Source organism: Triturus cristatus, chromosome 2_2 (genome assembly GCF_964204655.1).
Source record: "Triturus cristatus chromosome 2_2, aTriCri1.1, whole genome shotgun sequence".
In the NCBI taxonomy this organism is placed as follows: Eukaryota; Metazoa; Chordata; class Amphibia; order Caudata; family Salamandridae; genus Triturus; species Triturus cristatus.
The window spans coordinates 1198491534-1198517535 of NC_140582.1; the positions used below are offsets into that span (position 1 = coordinate 1198491534).

At 38.8% G+C, this 26002-nt stretch overlaps 1 protein-coding gene across 11 annotated transcripts in view; it reads left to right on the forward strand.

The window, feature by feature from the left end:
* Positions 1-26002, forward strand: part of DCTN1 (dynactin subunit 1) — a 733647-nt gene that overhangs the window by 343427 nt on the left and 364218 nt on the right. The gene's annotated exons all lie outside the window — the stretch shown is intronic.

Genomic DNA, 26002 nt, shown 5'->3' on the forward strand with positions numbered 1-26002 from the left:
CTATATCTCCAGACTCTTTCTTTCAGTGTTGCCAGACGGGAGCCGTCTGTATTTGGTTTACTTGCGGCAATGAGTGCGGCTTTGTGGAATCCAGTGCTCCTTCTCGTCCTCCTGTGGCCACTGAATAAAGACGATGGTTAAGAGCGAATTACTTGCGATCCTGTTGTTCCATAGAAAGTGAACCTATCTCTTAGAGAAATCAGATTTTAAATATTGCTAATATGTGGAAATGGTGATTAGAGTATAATTGAAGAAGGATGTTTTATTCCCAAATATAGGAGTTGAAGAGTCTTATCTTACTCAACCCATTATGTTTTTATTAGCAAAAGGTAAAACAAAAATGTTTTGATTTTAAATCCTATTTAGTTATCAATCCTTTCTTTTAGATGGGAATTAATGTAAATATGTATTTTTCTTTTTAAATCTCTTTGATTAGGCAGCAATTATAGTAAAGAACCAGCTTATAGTGCATCAGTACTGAGAATATACTGTTGTGAATCACACGTACACAAAGCTTCATGGTGCTATCTGAACAAAAAGCTAACTGGAAGCTAGGTTGAATTAGCAAACAAACAATGGTTAATTTATTGATTAAAGAGACCTGTCCTAAGGAGATTTCTGATCGTCTGCACATAGAATTCTACCTGCATATTTAAAGTTGTGACATTCCACATTCTAGCTGTGGCTACTTAACAAGCCCGGAAACCTGACCTCACACTAGCGACTAGACGGCCTCACGGTCATGCACCAGCACTTGACCACTTGGGACTTTTACTTAAGAGTGAACTCTCCTGGCAGTGGGACTTCTTTGAAAATATTGTGTATGAAATCATTACGATATGTTGTCAAATACTTAATATTTACTCGATGTTTGTATGCTATATGGCCTGTTTTCGTCAAGTTATTAGAATAAAGTTACTTACTAGAGACAACCAGAAGAAATTAATTAGCAGAGTACAAAGAGCGTTGTGGAAGGGGCCATTTAGATTTTGAAGGTAAAAAGTCAGGGTGTTAAATGTGCAGCACAATTTTAAGCAAAAGACACACAATTGATGGATGGAATGCAGAACAAATCAAAACATTCACCCCCAGTCAAAAGATGTAAGTTAAATCCGTCATTCTTTTGCTCACCATGCCACCCCAGTTTAGACCTGGCCATATGCAAATCAGTCTTGACCCTGTACCTCATGGGAACAGTCCAGCCCGAACTGCAAAGCCAGGTCCTCCCTGGACCGGAAACAAGCATCCTGGGACCGGTTTCGGGGTTTCACCCCTCTTCAGCCAGGATAGCTTGATTCCAGTGGCACAGTGAGCCCAGGACCCACATCTGGGTATACCTGGCACACTTAGGGCGAGAAAGCAAAGGAACTGCTATTCAGTGCCGGGATCTTGGCAATAGAGAAATATGGCCTTTTGTAGTTTACTTGTAGGGAAGCTGAGCTGCTGCGCTTCGTCTCAGCTGAAAACTGTGAGTAGTGCTAACTGGTGATGTCAGATATGTAGAATTTCAAAACTCCAATCCAGAAGAATCAGAGCCTTGATCACAGGAAACTCTGAGTCAATAAAAAAGAACTATCTTTTGAGTACATTCAGCTGGCCAAAGCAGACCTTGGACTCGGAGGCCAGTGGAGCTAAGCATAAGAAGGAAAGGAACAGCAAAAATAGTAGCATTGCAAAAACAGAGCCCGGAAGCCTAAAGTACATAACAATAAGACCGTGTTGACTCCCAAATTCAAAGTAACTTGGCCGGCCAGTGAGGTGGACCTATTACTGATGCTATGAGGCAACACACCATCTGCAATTTGCTGACCATGTGAGCAGGAGTTCTGTGTTTAGGGTTTAAGCTTGTAAAGGTTGGTGGACCTCCACCATCGGGTAATATGTAAGCGGTTCGCCTGGCCAACCAAATCCTCCTTTTCTCTCTGCCTTTGCTTGGTGAGGATGGCCAAAGATGATTTGGGCGTTATCTATGAAGTAATGAAGCCTGTGGCCACAAATCCAGATTTAGTAATAGTAGAGATAGTGTAGAGCTTTGTGAGGTATCACAGCTCACTACTTTGGAAGCGAATGGGTGGAGAGCGACTGCTGGCACTCTGTCCGTCTGAAATGAAATTAGCTCCTTGGTGAATGTGCCAGTGATGTTGGCCTTGGTGAAAGTTGGGAACTGAATGTTATGGTTGATGGTGCTGATAGGTTGACAAGAATCTGCGGCCGACCCCACCACCATCAACTAGCTTATGGTGATCTTCTAAGGCAAGAGTACCACCACCTTAGTGATGCAGACCAGACAAAAACCTGACCGAAAAGTTAAGAAGATCGTTAGTTTCCACAAATTTCTGGAATTGGTTTGAGGCCAGGTTTTCTAATAAGTTGAGCCGGTATGTCATAAGTGAAATGGGGAGAACCTTCACTGGGTCATCAGGGAGGGAAGGTTTTCCGCAAAGGTTTAACCTCCACCATATTGCATTGCCTCTGGGAAACACCTGGACTGAAAGAGCTGTTGAAAAACTGAAGACTTCTGTTGATGTGTAGGAGACATGGCTGTTTCCTAATTCTGGCTAGGATGAGGTTATTTTGGCAACCCACCAGGCAGGTTTCACTGTAGGCAGCAGTAGCAACTCCGTAGTCGGCTCAAATCGCTGTAGTGTGGGGCAACGTGAGGTGGGTCGGGGTTAGAAAAGGGATATTTTCCAGGGAGATTGTAATTTGAACAAAAATAGTGTTGTATATTTGTGCTTACTTCATTATGGCTACTTGGTGTCAGTAGTCCCTCCTCTGTGTTATTACCTTCTCAACCTCCCATAGTACCTATGAATGTTCTAACTGGTATGTGAAAGTTCCAGTCTTGGCAGTTGATGGTCTGGTCAGCTGGCGAGGTGTATTGCTCTGCTGTGCTATCTTAATAAATCTATCTTGTAACCTGAAGACGTGTCCTGCTGCCTACCTAGCCTACTTACAACAAATAGCATGATACATAACACTTAACTGAAGGTAAGGCTGGAGAGTAGCGTGTCTGGCCCCAGGGAGATGCCCCTCGTAAGATAGCTGAAGCAGTTCTTTAGGTAGATCAGGATCGGAGGGATTTGTGCGGAGTAGTCCCGCTTTGGTCTACCTGGATTGTTTCTTCATATAAGCATGTATATTGATTCCGGACTTCTCTTGCTTTTCCTTTCTGCCTGATTCGCCTCCCGTTTGCGATTTGGAACCTCGGTAGAGACCCCCATATTTTCTGCGGTAGCGATTGATGAGGTCTGTGGTCAGATTGCACCAGGAGAGTGTGGGTGAAAGGCAGAGTTACCTTTACCCGGAGCTCCCCTTGGCTGCTTTCCTGACCATGGAGAGTGAACCTGGCCCTACTGTGCTTACCTGAGAGGGTTGCAGAGTTTTTTCTATCGAGGACCGTATGGGCTCTGCACGTTTACGGCGCCGCCATCTTCTGAGGGAACCATTGAGGGGAGTCCAGTTCTTCGCAGACGCCCGCCTGAACCCTGAGTGACGTGCGTTCTGTCACGTACAGGGCTGGCTTTAGCGCTGGTGGCGCCCAGTGCGACAATCACTTTTGGTGCCCCCACATCCCATGACCGCCTCCTCAGTTTCTCTCCCTATCACCTGCAAAAGTGCCCATCATCTCTCCTATCATAAGATACTGCTAAACAAAGCACCCCCCTGAGGTCACAGCGCCCCCCTCCACAGTTCAGCGCCCGGTGCTGCCGCACCAGCCGCACTGCCCTAAAGCCGGGCCCTGGTCACGTACAACCACCCTCTGTTACTGGGACCTTTAGAGCAGACAGCAGAGTGTATGCCGCCGACCAAGACAGCAGATACCTTCTGACCGCGTTTGATGATCTGCTGTGCAGAGTGACTTGGTTTATAGCGCATTGACTCGGAAACAGTCTCCAATCAGCTCGGCTCAGCCAGTCCCTGGTGGGCGCACAGCGTGACCAGGTTAAGGCCGACCGAGAAGCAGCCTCGACTTTGAGTCCGTGCACACGTGGTTAGCGTGGACGTGGTATAGAGCATGGCATCCTGCCTGGCGAGCCACGGCCCCTGGCAGAGAGCATGGCATCCTGCCGGGCGAGACGCGAGACACTGCCCCTGGCAGAGAGCATGGCGTCCTGCCTGGCGAGAGACGCCCCTGGCAGAGAGCATGGCATCCTGCCTGGCGAGACATGGCCCCTGGCAGAGAGCATGGCGTCCTGCCTGGCGAGAGACGCCCCTGGCTGCAGCGCATGGCACCCTGTCTGGCAAGACACGGCCCCTGGCAGAGAGCATGGCATCCTGACTGGCGAGACACGGCCCCTGGCAGAGAGCATGGCATCCTGCCTGGCGAGACACGGCCCCTGGCAGAGAGCATGGCATCCTGCCTGGCGAGACACGGCCCCTGGCAGAGAGCATGGCATCCTGCCTGGCGAGACACGGCCCCTGGCAGAGAGCATGGCATCCTGCCTGGCGAGTGAGGTATAAATCCCTAGGCAAATAATGTTAAACTGTCTGTAGTCTGTTGGTAAATATATGCCCAATTAGTGCATTTAGTTTCTTTGAGATATTGGAGTGCAATTCGTATAAAGTCAACTAACACTTACTATATTTAAAAACATTCATTTAATGACATATTAAAAACAATTCATCATACAAAATAAAATACAATTGTTAAAAAATCTGAAATGTTACACTTTTTATCTCATCACGTAATGATTACAAAATACACATTATTTAGTGGCTGACGAGTAGATTCTTTCTCGACGCGCGTTTCGACGCAAGCTGCGTCTTCATCAGGAGGAGCCACACGTTAACCTATAACATAATGTAATAATTACACTCCAATATTTGATACTTCACAAGTCAATTTATTATAAGACCTTCACCGACACCTCTGTGACATAATAGATATACTTTTTACAATTTGTGTTTTTCATTCTTCTCACCGACAGGAGAATTAAGCGGGAGAAATTGCATTAATAATCGTATTGTTGAACTCCTTATTGCTATTTTATCTAGGCCATTTATTAGCCATCCTCTTTTTAAGTGATTTTTTCAAAAACGATGCATGCTTACGTTGTTTGTGATCTAGATACGTTTCTCACACTCTAGTAGCTATGCTTCCTTTACTTCGTTAGTGGTTGGTTCTAGGTACTAGAAGGCAATGATATTTGTTTAAGTCAGGTACAAATCTCTACCTTTAGTTTGGAAAAGTTAACTCTTCTTTTTACTACTTACAGTGGTTTGTTCTCTGAGTACGATAATCTCTTCTTTTTTTATGTTGTTCGGTAACAGATAAAATTCTAGATATACTGAAACGAAGAGACAAATAATGTATACATATCAATTTTTTTGAAAATTTCTGGGTCAAATCTACTAAAATCCTGTTATAAGATCTCATAAATTTACCTAGTCAGGCGTTTTAACGTCGTGAAATGATGGCAACGACGGACTTTTTTTGTAAAGAAGCGGATGTCGTCATAAAGATAAAGCTAAAAAATAAAATTTATTATGGTTTCAAACAGATGTTGTTAAGTTCTTGTATTTGTCTGTCTAAGTTCGCAAGACATCGTGATATTATTTGTGTCCAAGTCAGTTTTCTTAGTAGATGTGTCTGACTCTCTTAAAAGTCCACGTCATATATTATGGACTATTTTTATTGATATTTGCAAGATATCGTAATTCGTGCACATCAAAGGCATTCTCTTATTCTAAGTTTGTCTATATTATCTTAACCGTGACTAGTTACCCATTCCGGACTCCTATAACTCTTTTGTGTTGGTAGAAGCCTCTCGTGTCTAATGGTTGCGTATTACTTGTAAGACGCCTATTTAGTTGAAATAAATGGAAGCTCGCAGCCGTGGGTTTCTTACCTTAAAATGGTTTTAACAGTCTAGGAACCGGCGGCGTCTCTGCGTCCTACTCGGTCTGTTGTGTTCTAAACTCTCCTTTTCCTCTGTGTTATTTAAACGCATTTTAGCGCGAGTGATCTGACATTTCATTGGTTAATAATTATGTCGAAAGGCCTTAATCTCTATCTGGAGTTCCGGTTGGGTAACAAGCTAGACGCTGTTTTCCTATTGGTTACTCGGATCCTATCACATTCTCTTTAACAGACTTGTATCTATTAGCCTCGTGGATGGGTGGAAATTGCCACTGTAATCTATGTCGAGTGATTTCATAGGGTATCAAGGGTGATAGGGCGAAATAAGGTTGGGGAATTAATTTCTAATTGGTTACCTAGGTATAGGTTCGTTATATTCTCGTCCCACGTTCGCCAACAGGAGCTATAATAGGGCAAGAGTCTTACCTTGTTTTTTTCTTTTTTCCAATGAACAAACTTTATTGACAATTTATATATAGTGTAAAGGAAACATAATCACTTTAAAAAGGTAACTATTTGCCTTTACCGGTATATTTATTAGTAATTCAGGAAGTTCTATTATTTTGAATTTATTAATTCTATACTATCTATTTAGTTAGATTGCATTTTCCCAAGGTAGCTCGTTATTAAGCCCATTTATTGCTGTGTTCAGAGAAAAAATCCAATAGACTTCTCTCAACTTTCTAATTCTGTTACTTTCATTTTCTGTTGCACATTTGATTTTTTCTAGTATTCTCCATTGCATTTGTTCAGGTTTATGCTGTGAGTCAATGTAGTGTTTTACTAGAGGGGCAGAGAGTTTAGCATTTCTAATGGCTGAACGATGTTCAGTGAGTCTTGTTTGGATTGCTCTAGAAGTCTCTCCTACATAACCTAGTTTACACGGGCATATGATAAGGTAAACCACATTTTGTGTCTTACAATTCCACATTCCTGATGCACGAATCGTATAATTGTTGAAAATCAGACTTTCTCCCTCAAAGACAGAGTCACAAGATTTGCAAGAAAGACATTTGTGGGTTCCCTTCACAGGGTAATCTCCATCAATTGTTTTCTGTGTGAAAGTGTTAACTTTCGAAAATCTTGAATGTACTACCATATCTTTAATATTCTTATTGCGTTTATAAGCAAATAAGGGTTTCGGTATGGTGTACTCTTGTGCAGGGTCGCTATTTAAGATATGCCAGTTGGAATTTATGATTTGTTTTACCTTAGCATTAAGTGTCGAATGTTTAGTGACACATACAAGTTGTGTAGTTCTTTTTTTAGAGGTTCCTTTTAAAAGGTGATCTCTGTCGTAATATCTGGCTCTTTTATATGATTCCCTCACCAATCGGTGTGGGTATCCTCTAGCTATAAATTTTTGTTTCATTGAGACAGCCTGATTGTCAAAGTCTATTAGTCTTGTGCAGTTCCGTCTAACTCTTAAAAACTGAGAGAATGGTATACTTTGTTTTTGTGTTCTTGGATGGTAGCTGTCAAAGTGGAGAAGTGTATTTCTCGAAGTAGGTTTGACAAATAGGTCTACTTCTAAGGTGCCATTATTATGTTTTATGAAAATGTCCAGAAATTCTACTTTTTGTGTACTTGAATGTGCCGTGAATTTAAGATTTGGATCAGTGAGGTTTAACCATGTCAAAAAATCGTCTAGTTCATGGTCATCATCGGTCCATATAAAAAAGATGTCGTCTATATATCTAGACCAATGAGTGATCGACTCAAAGTAGGGGGCAATTTCATTAAATATATTCTTAGTTTCAAACAAAGCCATGTAGATGTTGGCTACAGAAGGCGCTACCGAGGCTCCCATACTTACGCCTTTTGTTTGTTTATAAAGGCTATTTCCAAATTCAAAGTTGTTTTCGTTTAAAACGATATCAAGACAGTCAAGTATGAATTTTATAGGGCCTTGGATTTCATATTGATTTATAAACCACTTGACGGCATCTAGAGCTTCCTTTTGTGGAATATTAGAGTATAATGATTCTATGTCAAGGGTTACTAATGTACTCCTATTTGGGTTAAATTCAAGACCTTCTACTTTGTTGATTATATCTCCAGTATCTTTAATGTAAGATTGTATCTTGGGAATATGAGGTCTCAGTTTACAATCGACATATTTCGACAAGGGTTCCGTAACTGAACCGATAGTGGAGACTATAGGACGATAAGGAGGGTCTAATTCATTTTTATGTACTTTAGGGATTCCATATATACATGGCATTTTCTCATTGGAACTGTTAAGATATTCATGTTCCTTATTGCTAATTTCTCCTTTGTTATAGGCATTATCTGTCATTTTTAATTTTGTTAATGATTTTTTTAGTAGGATTGGATTTAATTTTGGAGTAAAATCTCTGATCATTAAGCATGGTGGTCATTTTCTGTTCATATACTACAGTGTCAATCACTGCAATACCCCCACCTTTATCACAGTTTTTTATGGTCAATGTAGAGTTATCTCGTAACTCTTTCAGAGTGAGATATTCTTCTCTATTCAAGTTGTATATAGGTTTGGGGATGAACTTACATATTTGATTCAGACGTTTTAACACCGTGTGTTCAAACACGCCTACTTCTGGACCAATTTGTTCAAGTGAAGGTGTGAAATTGGATTTCACATGTAATTCATTGTGATCATAAGTTTCTATACAATTATCATTATCATTATCTCCAAAGAATTTTTTAAGTCTAATCTTACGAAAAAATGAGATGATATCTCTGTGTAATTCAAATTTATTAGTCACTGTGTGGGGGACATAAGATAAACCTTTGGATAGTAAAGATAGGCTGCTTATATTAAGTGATTCTGTGGAAAGATTGAAGATTGGTATTTCCTTCCTTATCTCCAATACTGTCTCTTGCGTGTCTCTAAGACATGGGATGTTTCTGGTTGGTACTGGTGATTCTGATATTCCTCCCTTGCTGGTAATTGAAAGCTCACTCTCTGTCTCCCTCGTCGTCCCCCGCGCTGGGCCAAAAAAGGACGACGTCCTTGTTGGTTAGGTTGGTATGGTCTTTGCAAATTTTGGGGTTCGTAATAATTAGAGTTATCTTCACCCTCCGAGTCTGTAGTATCTGAGAAAGTTTTAACTTTCTGTTGTCTAGGGATGTTATCATTAACATATTGATTTTGTTTGTAAAAATTCTCTCCTAGATAGGGGTACGTTCTTTCTAGGGAGTGATACCGTTTGTCTTTACTTAACTTCTCTGTTTTACGTTTTGTTAAATAATCAGAGAAGGATGAAAGTTCTCTCTCAGAGTTCTCTAGTTTCTTTTTTGCTTCCTCAAACTCATTGGATTTCCTAATTTTTTCTTCTAGTTCTGTTATTTCTAATTTCAATTTGTTAACTAGTTCTTTCGCAGTTTCTATGATTAAAATCATGAAATCTCTGGAGCACCTGTTGGCAATCATGCTCCATTTCTCTAGGAATTGTCTATATTCGACAAAGAGCCCCGGAATATTACGAATACGTAATCCCTGTGGTATTATTCCAACTTTAAGATATTCGAGCATAAATGCTCCATGAGCTTCCATACGTTTCACTTTTTTCTTTAGATCTATTAATTGGTTAATATCTTCATTATTACGAATATTGGTGTTGGAAATATTACTAAAAGAATTGCTAGTTCCTACTAAAGTAGCAAAGTCTTCATCCGTGAAGCCAAATGTTTTCAATTGTTCCATATTGGAAAGATGATAAAAAGAATTATAGAGGTGGGCCTTACGTCAGAATATAGACAAAACCTAACGAATTCCTTTGACAATCTGGTGAAGTATAAAATACTTATAGAATCAACAGTGGAAAATGTTAAAAATGGATAGAATTGATAGAAATCACAGATAATTGTTCAAAGCGACTGATAATTACACAATATTCTTAATACACACAAGGTATATGTCACTAGGTTTTGGTGTACATTTTTCAAGGTCAACAACTGATATTTGGACAGCTAATAAGAAAAATTGAAGCCCCAAACAGACAGGCTGTGGGTAATAATCAAAAAAATAAACAAGGGCCCCCTGTACAATAGTTATGTAATTCCTAGGGCAGGGTACTATCAAGTGAGGTATAAATCCCTAGGCAAATAATGTTAAACTGTCTGTAGTCTGTTGGTAAATATATGCCCAATTAGTGCATTTAGTTTCTTTGAGATATTGGAGTGCAATTCGTATAAAGTCAACTAACACTTACTATATTTAAAAACATTCATTTAATGACATATTAAAAACAATTCATCATACAAAATAAAATACAATTGTTAAAAAATCTGAAATGTTACACTTTTTATCTCATCACGTAATGATTACAAAATACACATTATTTAGTGGCTGACGAGTAGATTCTTTCTCGACGCGCGTTTCGACGCAAGCTGCGTCTTCATCAGGAGGAGCCACACGTTAACCTATAACATAATGTAATAATTACACTCCAATATTTGATACTTCACAAGTCAATTTATTATAAGACCTTCACCGACACCTCTGTGACATAATAGATATACTTTTTACAATTTGTGTTTTTCATTCTTCTCACCGACAGGAGAATTAAGCGGGAGAAATTGCATTAATAATCGTATTGTTGAACTCCTTATTGCTATTTTATCTAGGCCATTTATTAGCCATCCTCTTTTTAAGTGATTTTTTCAAAAACGATGCATGCTTACGTTGTTTGTGATCTAGATACGTTTCTCACACTCTAGTAGCTATGCTTACTTTACTTCGTTAGTGGTTGGTTCTAGGTACTAGAAGGCAATGATATTTGTTTAAGTCAGGTACAAATCTCTACCTTTAGTTTGGAAAAGTTAACTCTTCTTTTTACTACTTACAGTGGTTTGTTCTCTGAGTACGATAATCTCTTCTTTTTTTATGTTGTTCGGTAACAGATAAAATTCTAGATATACTGAAACGAAGAGACAAATAATGTATACATATCAATTTTTTTGAAAATTTCTGGGTCAAATCTACTAAAATCCTGTTATAAGATCTCATAAATTTACCTAGTCAGGCGTTTTAACGTCGTGAAATGATGGCAACGACGGACTTTTTTTGTAAAGAAGCGGATGTCGTCATAAAGATAAAGCTAAAAAATAAAATTTATTATGGTTTCAAACAGATGTTGTTAAGTTCTTGTATTTGTCTGTCTAAGTTCGCAAGACATCGTGATATTATTTGTGTCCAAGTCAGTTTTCTTAGTAGATGTGTCTGACTCTCTTAAAAGTCCACGTCATATATTATGGACTATTTTTATTGATATTTGCAAGATATCGTAATTCGTGCACATCAAAGGCATTCTCTTATTCTAAGTTTGTCTATATTATCTTAACCGTGACTAGTTACCCATTCCGGACTCCTATAACTCTTTTGTGTTGGTAGAAGCCTCTCGTGTCTAATGGTTGCGTATTACTTGTAAGACGCCTATTTAGTTGAAATAAATGGAAGCTCGCAGCCGTGGGTTTGGGGCTTCAATTTTTCTTATTAGCTGTCCAAATATCAGTTGTTGACCTTGAAAAATGTACACCAAAACCTAGTGACATATACCTTGTGTGTATTAAGAATATTGTGTAATTATCAGTCGCTTTGAACAATTATCTGTGATTTCTATCAATTCTATCCATTTTTAACATTTTCCACTGTTGATTCTATAAGTATTTTATACTTCACCAGATTGTCAAAGGAATTTGTTAGGTTTTGTCTATATTCTGACGTAAGGCCCACCTCTATAATTCTTTTTATCATCTTTCCAATATGGAACAATTGAAAACATTTGGCTTCACGGATGAAGACTTTGCTACTTTAGTAGGAACTAGCAATTCTTTTAGTAATATTTCCAACACCAATATTCGTAATAATGAAGATATTAACCAATTAATAGATCTAAAGAAAAAAGTGAAACGTATGGAAGCTCATGGAGCATTTATGCTCGAATATCTTAAAGTTGGAATAATACCACAGGGATTACGTATTCGTAATATTCCGGGGCTCTTTGTCGAATATAGACAATTCCTAGAGAAATGGAGCATGATTGCCAACAGGTGCTCCAGAGATTTCATGATTTTAATCATAGAAACTGCGAAAGAACTAGTTAACAAATTGAAATTAGAAATAACAGAACTAGAAGAAAAAATTAGGAAATCCAATGAGTTTGAGGAAGCAAAAAAGAAACTAGAGAACTCTGAGAGAGAACTTTCATCCTTCTCTGATTATTTAACAAAACGTAAAACAGAGAAGTTAAGTAAAGACAAACGGTATCACTCCCTAGAAAGAACGTACCCCTATCTAGGAGAGAATTTTTACAAACAAAATCAATATGTTAATGATAACATCCCTAGACAACAGAAAGTTAAAACTTTCTCAGATACTACAGACTCGGAGGGTGAAGATAACTCTAATTATTACGAACCCCAAAATTTGCAAAGACCATACCAACCTAACCAACAAGGACGTCGTCCTTTTTTGGCCCAGCGCGGGGGACGACGAGGGAGACAGAGAGTGAGCTTTCAATTACCAGCAAGGGAGGAATATCAGAATCACCAGTACCAACCAGAAACATCCCATGTCTTAGAGACACGCAAGAGACAGTATTGGAGATAAGGAAGGAAATACCAATCTTCAATCTTTCCACAGAATCACTTAATATAAGCAGCCTATCTTTACTATCCAAAGGTTTATCTTATGTCCCCCACACAGTGACTAATAAATTTGAATTACACAGAGATATCATCTCATTTTTTCGTAAGATTAGACTTAAAAAATTCTTTGGAGATAATGATAATGATAATTGTATAGAAACTTATGATCACAATGAATTACATGTGAAATCCAATTTCACACCTTCACTTGAACAAATTGGTCCAGAAGTAGGCGTGTTTGAACACACGGTGTTAAAACGTCTGAATCAAATATGTAAGTTCATCCCCAAACCTATATACAACTTGAATAGAGAAGAATATCTCACTCTGAAAGAGTTACGAGATAACTCTACATTGACCATAAAAAACTGTGATAAAGGTGGGGGTATTGCAGTGATTGACACTGTAGTATATGAACAGAAAATGACCACCATGCTTAATGATCAGAGATTTTACTCCAAAATTAAATCCAATCCTACTAAAAAAATCATTAACAAAATTAAAAATTTGACAGATAATGCCTATAACAAAGGAGAAATTAGCAATAAGGAACATGAATATCTTAACAGTTCCAATGAGAAAATGCCATGTATATATGGAATCCCTAAAGTACATAAAAATGAATTAGACCCTCCTTATCGTCCTATAGTCTCCACTATCGGTTCAGTTACGGAACCCTTGTCGAAATATGTCGATTGTAAACTGAGACCTCATATTCCCAAGATACAATCTTACATTAAAGATACTGGAGATATAATCAACAAAGTAGAAGGTCTTGAATTTAACCCAAATAGGAGTACATTAGTAACCCTTGACATAGAATCATTATACTCTAATATTCCACAAAAGGAAGCTCTAGATGCCGTCAAGTGGTTTATAAATCAATATGAAATCCAAGGCCCTATAAAATTCATACTTGACTGTCTTGATATCGTTTTAAACGAAAACAACTTTGAATTTGGAAATAGCCTTTATAAACAAACAAAAGGCGTAAGTATGGGAGCCTCGGTAGCGCCTTCTGTAGCCAACATCTACATGGCTTTGTTTGAAACTAAGAATATATTTAATGAAATTGCCCCCTACTTTGAGTCGATCACTCATTGGTCTAGATATATAGACGACATCTTTTTTATATGGACCGATGATGACCATGAACTAGACGATTTTTTGACATGGTTAAACCTCACTGATCCAAATCTTAAATTCACGGCACATTCAAGTACACAAAAAGTAGAATTTCTGGACATTTTCATAAAACATAATAATGGCACCTTAGAAGTAGACCTATTTGTCAAACCTACTTCGAGAAATACACTTCTCCACTTTGACAGCTACCATCCAAGAACACAAAAACAAAGTATACCATTCTCTCAGTTTTTAAGAGTTAGACGGAACTGCACAAGACTAATAGACTTTGACAATCAGGCTGTCTCAATGAAACAAAAATTTATAGCTAGAGGATACCCACACCGATTGGTGAGGGAATCATATAAAAGAGCCAGATATTACGACAGAGATCACCTTTTAAAAGGAACCTCTAAAAAAAGAACTACACAACTTGTATGTGTCACTAAACATTCGACACTTAATGCTAAGGTAAAACAAATCATAAATTCCAACTGGCATATCTTAAATAGCGACCCTGCACAAGAGTACACCATACCGAAACCCTTATTTGCTTATAAACGCAATAAGAATATTAAAGATATGGTAGTACATTCAAGATTTTCGAAAGTTAACACTTTCACACAGAAAACAATTGATGGAGATTACCCTGTGAAGGGAACCCACAAATGTCTTTCTTGCAAATCTTGTGACTCTGTCTTTGAGGGAGAAAGTCTGATTTTCAACAATTATACGATTCGTGCATCAGGAATGTGGAATTGTAAGACACAAAATGTGGTTTACCTTATCATATGCCCGTGTAAACTAGGTTATGTAGGAGAGACTTCTAGAGCAATCCAAACAAGACTCACTGAACATCGTTCAGCCATTAGAAATGCTAAACTCTCTGCCCCTCTAGTAAAACACTACATTGACTCACAGCATAAACCTGAACAAATGCAATGGAGAATACTAGAAAAAATCAAATGTGCAACAGAAAATGAAAGTAACAGAATTAGAAAGTTGAGAGAAGTCTATTGGATTTTTTCTCTGAACACAGCAATAAATGGGCTTAATAACGAGCTACCTTGGGAAAATGCAATCTAACTAAATAGATAGTATAGAATTAATAAATTCAAAATAATAGAACTTCCTGAATTACTAATAAATATACCGGTAAAGGCAAATAGTTACCTTTTTAAAGTGATTATGTTTCCTTTACACTATATATAAATTGTCAATAAAGTTTGTTCATTGGAAAAAAGAAAAAAACAAGGTAAGACTCTTGCCCTATTATAGCTCCTGTTGGCGAACGTGGGACGAGAATATAACGAACCTATACCTAGGTAACCAATTAGAAATTAATTCCCCAACCTTATTTCGCCCTATCACCCTTGATACCCTATGAAATCACTCGACATAGATTACAGTGGCAATTTCCACCCATCCACGAGGCTAATAGATACAAGTCTGTTAAAGAGAATGTGATAGGATCCGAGTAACCAATAGGAAAACAGCGTCTAGCTTGTTACCCAACCGGAACTCCAGATAGAGATTAAGGCCTTTCGACATAATTATTAACCAATGAAATGTCAGATCACTCGCGCTAAAATGCGTTTAAATAACACAGAGGAAAAGGAGAGTTTAGAACACAACAGACCGAGTAGGACGCAGAGACGCCGCCGGTTCCTAGACTGTTAAAACCATTTTAAGGTAAGAAACCCACGGCTGCGAGCTTCCATTTATTTCAACTAAATAGGCGTCTTACAAGTAATACGCAACCATTAGACACGAGAGGCTTCTACCAACACAAAAGAGTTATAGGAGTCCGGAATGGGTAACTAGTCACGGTTAAGATAATATAGACAAACTTAGAATAAGAGAATGCCTTTGATGTGCACGAATTACGATATCTTGCAAATATCAATAAAAATAGTCCATAATATATGACGTGGACTTTTAAGAGAGTCAGACACATCTACTAAGAAAACTGACTTGGACACAAATAATATCACGATGTCTTGCGAACTTAGACAGACAAATACAAGAACTTAACAACATCTGTTTGAAACCATAATAAATTTTATTTTTTAGCTTTATCTTTATGACGACATCCGCTTCTTTACAAAAAAAGTCCGTCGTTGCCATCATTTCACGACGTTAAAACGCCTGACTAGGTAAATTTATGAGATCTTATAACAGGATTTTAGTAGATTTGACCCAGAAATTTTCAAAAAAATTGATATGTATACATTATTTGTCTCTTCGTTTCAGTATATCTAGAATTTTATCTGTTACCGAACAACATAAAAAAAGAAGAGATTATCGTACTCAGAGAACAAACCACTGTAAGTAGTAAAAAGAAGAGTTAACTTTTCCAAACTAAAGGTAGAGATTTGTACCTGACTTAAACAAATATCATTGCCTTCTAGTACCTAGAACCAACCACTAACGAAGTAAAGGAAGCATAGCTACTAGAGTGTGAGAAACGTATCTAGATCACAAACAACGTAAGCATGCATCGTTTTTGAAAAAATCACTTAAAAAGAGGATGGCTAATAAATGGCCTAGATAAAATAGCAATAAGGAGTTCAACAATACGATTATTAATGCAATTTCTCCCGCTTAATTCTCCTGTCGGTGAGAAGAATGAAAAACACAAATTGTAAAAAGTATATCTATTATGTCACAGAGGTGTCGGTGAAGGTCTTATAATAAATTGACTTGTGAAGTATCAAATATTGGAGTGTAATTATTACATTATGTTATAGGTTAACGTGTGGCTCCTCCTGATGAAGACGCAGCTTGCGTCGAAACGCGCGTCGAGAAAGAATCTACTCGTCAGCCACTAAATAATGTGTATTTTGTAATCATTACGTGATGAGATAAAAAGTGTAACATTTCAGATTTTTTAACAATTGTATTTTATTTTGTATGATGAATTGTTTTTAATATGTCATTAAATGAATGTTTTTAAATATAGTAAGTGTTAGTTGACTTTATACGAATTGCACTCCAATATCTCAAAGAAACTAAATGCACTAATTGGGCATATATTTACCAACAGACTACAGACAGTTTAACATTATTTGCCTAGGGATTTATACCTCACTTGATAGTACCCTGCCCTAGGAATTACATAACTATTGTACAGGGGGCCCTTGTTTATTTTTTTGATTATTACCCACAGCCTGTCTGTTTGGGGCTTCAATTTTTCTTATTAGCTGTCCAAATATCAGTTGTTGACCTTGAAAAATGTACACCAAAACCTAGTGACATATACCTTGTGTGTATTAAGAATATTGTGTAATTATCAGTCGCTTTGAACAATTATCTGTGATTTCTATCAATTCTATCCATTTTTAACATTTTCCACTGTTGATTCTATAAGTATTTTATACTTCACCAGATTGTCAAAGGAATTCGTTAGGTTTTGTCTATATTCTGACGTAAGGCCCACCTCTATAATTCTTTTTATCATCTTTCCAATATGGAACAATTGAAAACATTTGGCTTCACGGATGAAGACTTTGCTACTTTAGTAGGAACTAGCAATTCTTTTAGTAATATTTCCAACACCAATATTCGTAATAATGAAGATATTAACCAATTAATAGATCTAAAGAAAAAAGTGAAACGTATGGAAGCTCATGGAGCATTTATGCTCGAATATCTTAAAGTTGGAATAATACCACAGGGATTACGTATTCGTAATATTCCGGGGCTCTTTGTCGAATATAGACAATTCCTAGAGAAATGGAGCATGATTGCCAACAGGTGCTCCAGAGATTTCATGATTTTAATCATAGAAACTGCGAAAGAACTAGTTAACAAATTGAAATTAGAAATAACAGAACTAGAAGAAAAAATTAGGAAATCCAATGAGTTTGAGGAAGCAAAAAAGAAACTAGAGAACTCTGAGAGAGAACTTTCATCCTTCTCTGATTATTTAACAAAACGTAAAACAGAGAAGTTAAGTAAAGACAAACGGTATCACTCCCTAGAAAGAACGTACCCCTATCTAGGAGAGAATTTTTACAAACAAAATCAATATGTTAATGATAACATCCCTAGACAACAGAAAGTTAAAACTTTCTCAGATACTACAGACTCGGAGGGTGAAGATAACTCTAATTATTACGAACCCCAAAATTTGCAAAGACCATACCAACCTAACCAACAAGGACGTCGTCCTTTTTTGGCCCAGCGCGGGGGACGACGAGGGAGACAGAGAGTGAGCTTTCAATTACCAGCAAGGGAGGAATATCAGAATCACCAGTACCAACCAGAAACATCCCATGTCTTAGAGACACGCAAGAGACAGTATTGGAGATAAGGAAGGAAATACCAATCTTCAATCTTTCCACAGAATCACTTAATATAAGCAGCCTATCTTTACTATCCAAAGGTTTATCTTATGTCCCCCACACAGTGACTAATAAATTTGAATTACACAGAGATATCATCTCATTTTTTCGTAAGATTAGACTTAAAAAATTCTTTGGAGATAATGATAATGATAATTGTATAGAAACTTATGATCACAATGAATTACATGTGAAATCCAATTTCACACCTTCACTTGAACAAATTGGTCCAGAAGTAGGCGTGTTTGAACACACGGTGTTAAAACGTCTGAATCAAATATGTAAGTTCATCCCCAAACCTATATACAACTTGAATAGAGAAGAATATCTCACTCTGAAAGAGTTACGAGATAACTCTACATTGACCATAAAAAACTGTGATAAAGGTGGGGGTATTGCAGTGATTGACACTGTAGTATATGAACAGAAAATGACCACCATGCTTAATGATCAGAGATTTTACTCCAAAATTAAATCCAATCCTACTAAAAAAATCATTAACAAAATTAAAAATTTGACAGATAATGCCTATAACAAAGGAGAAATTAGCAATAAGGAACATGAATATCTTAACAGTTCCAATGAGAAAATGCCATGTATATATGGAATCCCTAAAGTACATAAAAATGAATTAGACCCTCCTTATCGTCCTATAGTCTCCACTATCGGTTCAGTTACGGAACCCTTGTCGAAATATGTCGATTGTAAACTGAGACCTCATATTCCCAAGATACAATCTTACATTAAAGATACTGGAGATATAATCAACAAAGTAGAAGGTCTTGAATTTAACCCAAATAGGAGTACATTAGTAACCCTTGACATAGAATCATTATACTCTAATATTCCACAAAAGGAAGCTCTAGATGCCGTCAAGTGGTTTATAAATCAATATGAAATCCAAGGCCCTATAAAATTCATACTTGACTGTCTTGATATCGTTTTAAACGAAAACAACTTTGAATTTGGAAATAGCCTTTATAAACAAACAAAAGGCGTAAGTATGGGAGCCTCGGTAGCGCCTTCTGTAGCCAACATCTACATGGCTTTGTTTGAAACTAAGAATATATTTAATGAAATTGCCCCCTACTTTGAGTCGATCACTCATTGGTCTAGATATATAGACGACATCTTTTTTATATGGACCGATGATGACCATGAACTAGACGATTTTTTGACATGGTTAAACCTCACTGATCCAAATCTTAAATTCACGGCACATTCAAGTACACAAAAAGTAGAATTTCTGGACATTTTCATAAAACATAATAATGGCACCTTAGAAGTAGACCTATTTGTCAAACCTACTTCGAGAAATACACTTCTCCACTTTGACAGCTACCATCCAAGAACACAAAAACAAAGTATACCATTCTCTCAGTTTTTAAGAGTTAGACGGAACTGCACAAGACTAATAGACTTTGACAATCAGGCTGTCTCAATGAAACAAAAATTTATAGCTAGAGGATACCCACACCGATTGGTGAGGGAATCATATAAAAGAGCCAGATATTACGACAGAGATCACCTTTTAAAAGGAACCTCTAAAAAAAGAACTACACAACTTGTATGTGTCACTAAACATTCGACACTTAATGCTAAGGTAAAACAAATCATAAATTCCAACTGGCATATCTTAAATAGCGACCCTGCACAAGAGTACACCATACCGAAACCCTTATTTGCTTATAAACGCAATAAGAATATTAAAGATATGGTAGTACATTCAAGATTCTCGAAAGTTAACACTTTCACACAGAAAACAATTGATGGAGATTACCCTGTGAAGGGAACCCACAAATGTCTTTCTTGCAAATCTTGTGACTCTGTCTTTGAGGGAGAAAGTCTGATTTTCAACAATTATACGATTCGTGCATCAGGAATGTGGAATTGTAAGACACAAAATGTGGTTTACCTTATCATATGCCCGTGTAAACTAGGTTATGTAGGAGAGACTTCTAGAGCAATCCAAACAAGACTCACTGAACATCGTTCAGCCATTAGAAATGCTAAACTCTCTGCCCCTCTAGTAAAACACTACATTGACTCACAGCATAAACCTGAACAAATGCAATGGAGAATACTAGAAAAAATCAAATGTGCAACAGAAAATGAAAGTAACAGAATTAGAAAGTTGAGAGAAGTCTATTGGATTTTTTCTCTGAACACAGCAATAAATGGGCTTAATAACGAGCTACCTTGGGAAAATGCAATCTAACTAAATAGATAGTATAGAATTAATAAATTCAAAATAATAGAACTTCCTGAATTACTAATAAATATACCGGTAAAGGCAAATAGTTACCTTTTTAAAGTGATTATGTTTCCTTTACACTATATATAAATTGTCAATAAAGTTTGTTCATTGGAAAAAAGAAAAAAACAAGGTAAGACTCTTGCCCTATTATAGCTCCTGTTGGCTAACGTGGGACGAGAATATAACGAACCTATACCTAGGTAACCAATTAGAAATTAATTCCCCAACCTTATTTCACCCTATCACCCTTGATACCCTATGAAATCACTCGACATAGATTACAGTGGCAATTTCCACCCATCCACGAGGCTAATAGATACAAGTCTGTTAAAGAGAATGTGATAGGATCCGAGTAACCAATAGGAAAACAGCGTCTAGCTTGTTACCCAACCGGAACTCCAGATAGAGATTAAGGCCTTTCGACATAATTATTAACCAATGAAATGTCAGATCACTCGCGCTAAAATGCGTTTAAATAACACAGAGGAAAAGGAGAGTTTAGAACACAACAGACCGAGTAGGACGCAGAGACGCCGCCGGTTCCTAGACTGTTAAAACCATTTTAAGGTAAGAAACCCACGGCTGCGAGCTTCCATTTATTTCAACTAAATAGGCGTCTTACAAGTAATACGCAACCATTAGACACGAGAGGCTTCTACCAACACAAAAGAGTTATAGGAGTCCGGAATGGGTAACTAGTCACGGTTAAGATAATATAGACAAACTTAGAATAAGAGAATGCCTTTGATGTGCACGAATTACGATATCTTGCAAATATCAATAAAAATAGTCCATAATATATGACGTGGACTTTTAAGAGAGTCAGACACATCTACTAAGAAAACTGACTTGGACACAAATAATATCACGATGTCTTGCGAACTTAGACAGACAAATACAAGAACTTAACAACATCTGTTTGAAACCATAATAAATTTTATTTTTTAGCTTTATCTTTATGACGACATCCGCTTCTTTACAAAAAAAGTCCGTCGTTGCCATCATTTCACGACGTTAAAACGCCTGACTAGGTAAATTTATGAGATCTTATAACAGGATTTTAGTAGATTTGACCCAGAAATTTTCAAAAAAATTGATATGTATACATTATTTGTCTCTTCGTTTCAGTATATCTAGAATTTTATCTGTTACCGAACAACATAAAAAAAGAAGAGATTATCGTACTCAGAGAACAAACCACTGTAAGTAGTAAAAAGAAGAGTTAACTTTTCCAAACTAAAGGTAGAGATTTGTACCTGACTTAAACAAATATCATTGCCTTCTAGTACCTAGAACCAACCACTAACGAAGTAAAGGAAGCATAGCTACTAGAGTGTGAGAAACGTATCTAGATCACAAACAACGTAAGCATGCATCGTTTTTGAAAAAATCACTTAAAAAGAGGATGGCTAATAAATGGCCTAGATAAAATAGCAATAAGGAGTTCAACAATACGATTATTAATGCAATTTCTCCCGCTTAATTCTCCTGTCGGTGAGAAGAATGAAAAACACAAATTGTAAAAAGTATATCTATTATGTCACAGAGGTGTCGGTGAAGGTCTTATAATAAATTGACTTGTGAAGTATCAAATATTGGAGTGTAATTATTACATTATGTTATAGGTTAACGTGTGGCTCCTCCTGATGAAGACGCAGCTTGCGTCGAAACGCGCGTCGAGAAAGAATCTACTCGTCAGCCACTAAATAATGTGTATTTTGTAATCATTACGTGATGAGATAAAAAGTGTAACATTTCAGATTTTTTAACAATTGTATTTTATTTTGTATGATTAATTGTTTTTAATATGTCATTAAATGAATGTTTTTAAATATAGTAAGTGTTAGTTGACTTTATACGAATTGCACTCCAATATCTCAAAGAAACTAAATGCACTAATTGGGCATATATTTACCAACAGACTACAGACAGTTTAACATTATTTGCCTAGGGATTTATACCTCACTTGATAGTACCCTGCCCTAGGAATTACATAACTATTGTACAGGGGGCCCTTGTTTATTTTTTTGATCCTGCCTGGCGAGACACGGCCCCTGGCAGAGAGCATGGCATCCTGCCTGGCGAAACACGGCCCCAGACTGTAGAGCATGGCATCCTGCCTCGAGAGACACGGCCCCTGGCAGAGAGCATGGCATCCTCCATGGCGAGACAGGATCCCTGGTAGCAGAGCATGGCATCCTCCATGGCGAGACAGGGTCCGCGGCGGAGAGCATGGCACCCTGCCTGGCAAGACACGGCCCCTGGCAGAGAGCATGGCATCCTGCCTGGCGAGACACGGCCCCTGGTAGCAGAGCATGGCATCCTCCATGGCGAGACAGGGTCCGCGGCGGAGAGCATGGCATCCTGCCTGGCAAGACACGGCCCGTGGCAGAGAGCATGGCATCCTGTCTGGCGAGACACGGCCCCAGACTGCAGAGCGTGCGCGAGGGGCATCGCTGTCACCAAACCCACAAGGGCGTAAACCAGCATAGCAGACCCAGGGTTTGAAAACGAGGCGCAGAGGGACGAACCTATCCATGGCAGGGTTCCTTTATTATACCCGGCTGCTCTTAAAAGGTCTACATAGATACTTCTTTTCCACCGCTAGATGGCGCTGCAGAATAGAGGTTTCATCTGATTCAAGTACCTTTTCAGCGAATAAAATGCAAGGTGCTGACTGTAGGTCCGTTTTCAGCTTTTCCCCCAGACTTATTCTAATCCCGAAATGTATAAGAATGCCGGGTGCCCGACCCTTGCTGTTTATACACCCCGGCGAGGGAAGCCGCCGCTCGGTTCATTCTTCGGGTGTTTGATGCCGGGTCACTGGTGCCAGAAGCAGTGATTGAGGCCCCCGCATCACAGTGACGTCACCTGGTTATTAGCTGCTGCTTTTCGCCTATGGCCCTGCTGTGTTTGAGAGGCTTCGTTCTCCCTACTGCTGAACAGAACTGCTCAGTTCACTCCTAGCAGCGGCTCACGCACAGGCTCGCGCCACTCTTGATTCTACCTCATGTCCGACGCTCCTGCTCGAGCAGGCTAGCGTTTGTCGCTTCCCTCCATCGAGTGCATCGTGTCACACACCATATGCATAAGTCTGGAGTGCGCGGCGACAATCTTGGTGGTGTCACCCATGAGGCGTTTCTATTGGAGTGCAGGCATGGCAGGAACGGTGGCGAAGTGCCCAGTCTAAAGACTCGCCACCAACCACTCAGGGGGATGAAGAAATACATTTATTTCAGAAGTTTCCTGTTGCGTTCTAGATCTTCGTTATCGAACAGAAAAACATATTTTTGAATTATTTGATAATATAGTGCCGCGCCTTGACTGAATAACAAAGATCTCCAAGGACTCCTGCCTTCTCATGAATGATATGAATCCTGCCCTGTACCAGCATCAGCTCATTTTAGGCCACCATTGTGGGCGAACGGATGGCCTGGCTTGGGTTTAAAAATATATATATATTTTTTTAAATCGTCCTATGGGCTCTTATTTCCACGCTTTTATCGCTTTGTAATTCACTGTTACTGTTTGTACGTTGATTATTCACACCCATTTGCACAGTGCGCTTCTTTGTTGTTCACGAGGCCTGATCCATGTGCCGTTTTTGGATGTGGTTTCTTGAACTGGCGGTGCATTACAGCAGGTAGTTGCTTAGGGGTTTAGTAATGCGTGGCTAGGCTGAAACGCGCCTTCTTGCAAACTTGGAAGCCCTCCACCGAAGACAGCTGTGGTGTCCGTGACACATGGCGTGGACGCAACTGCTGAACGCTTCCGAAATTGCATCACAGCTCTGATGACCTGGATGAACTCCAATTTTCTGAAACTAAGTACAGGTAAAACTGAGGTTGTAGAGTTTGGTCCAAAATCATCTGTCTGGAGCCAACTATGGTGTCCCCCTGAAGCCGGAAACTGCCCTGTGACGACATCTAAAGCTAGAAACCTAGGTGTCCTGATAGACAAAGACCTCACTCTTGCCGCGCAGAAAACCAGGTGTCCCCAGCCTGCTATATCACTTTGAAGGTCCTTCAGAAAATCCTACCCTTTATCCCTGAGGAAAACGGTGGCTGGAGCTTTAGTGCTGTCGAGGTTGGACTACTGCAACGCTCTATACTTGGGAGCTGGTGCAGCCCAGCTTTCCAAACTCCAGTCTCTTCAAAACGCGGCCATGAGAGTGTTGCTCAACCTTACAAAGCACCATCCTACATCTTCCGGCGTAAAGCAACTTCACTGGCTCCCAGTGAGATGACAGGTGGACTTTAAGGCCCTGTGTGTAGTTCACAAATCCATCTACGGAGGAGGTGCCTATGATCTACAAGTCCTATTCCCCTGCTACGAACCATCACGCTGTCTTAGATCCTCAAATACTAGACTTGTAGACTGCCCCAAGATAAACAGAGTAAGGTGGGGGGAAAGCGCTTTTCATACCAAGCAGCTAAACTGTAGAATTCACTTCCGATACCTCTGACCTCAATATAGCAGGTCACTTTTTAGGAAGCAAATAAAAACATGGCTTTTCTCTCAGTGCTAACCTGTCTCGCTGCACTAGCCTCCACTTACCTCAGCATCAAGACGCCTCGGCAATAGTTCGCTTTAGAAATATTCAGTCAGTATATGTTTGCAAAGTCCAGTGTGCTTCTCTCAAGGTCTTTAATCTCTGCTCTTAAGGGAGCCTGGTTCTGCACATTACAGATTTGTGTGGATTTACCGAGGTGATCAGATACCACTTCTGATTTCCACCTTAACATAAGATTAGCTCATTACCAATCAGTTTGACAAGTAACATTACTTCCTTTCAAAGAATATGAAGAAAAATAAAAATGAAATTGTAACTGTTGTAAAGGTGACTTTTAGTCAGTCCATTTGGAGTGATGAATGGACCCATTAGCACACAGTTTCCTGGGTCAGTCAGTCGTTGTCTTTATGAAGAATATAGGGATAGCAGGGAAAGACCTACTCTTCTTTGGCAGGACTGAATACGTTTATCCCAGTGGAACTTTAACGACTGCAGTTTTAATCTCCTTCCTCTTCTACGTCTCTTCTCTCCTTCCACACTGTTCCGGCCGGATAGGGTACAAACCATTTCTAATTTGTGTTGGATGATCTTCAGTTGATGACCCATGACGAGGCAGGTTACTAGCCCACCATTTAAAATCTCAGCGGGGAGTCCAATCCCTTGTCTATTTTACAGTTTCTACTCGTTCCTATCCTAAGGCCTTGCTCGCAAGTACATATAACAAGGCTATCGCCTTCTCATGGTGGGCAAACTAGTTAAGAGTCTGGTTATTCTATGGTTAATGACAAAACCTGCATGGACAGCAAGAATACTCAATAAAGCTGTATGCATGGTATGTTGCTCCCCCTCTCTCTCCTGATAGATACATCTGCCTGTGGATTCTTCACCTTTTGAATGACTCCTGCACCAGCATTCCATGGTCAGGAATCCACATGCAGATACTGTATCCACCAGAAAAAGCATTACTGCAAAAGTGAATGAAAAGGTTATTTGTTTATTGTGCATGTTTAAGGTTGTAGATTGTGTGTACGAGAACGTTTGAAAATAGGGTGAACCACTGCAAGGAGGTCGGTTGGTGTGAAGTGCCGCGCTGAGATTGTTCGATGAGTCGCCAAGTACTGGGCTGTGATAGGCTTATGAAAAGACCACGGTGACAGGTTTGGAAGAAGATATGGATGTGTACAGAATTGTTAATTAAACCAAAATATGGCGAAACAAATATCTTCCTGGTATGTGAAGTGAAGAATAGTTAATATAGCAATAAC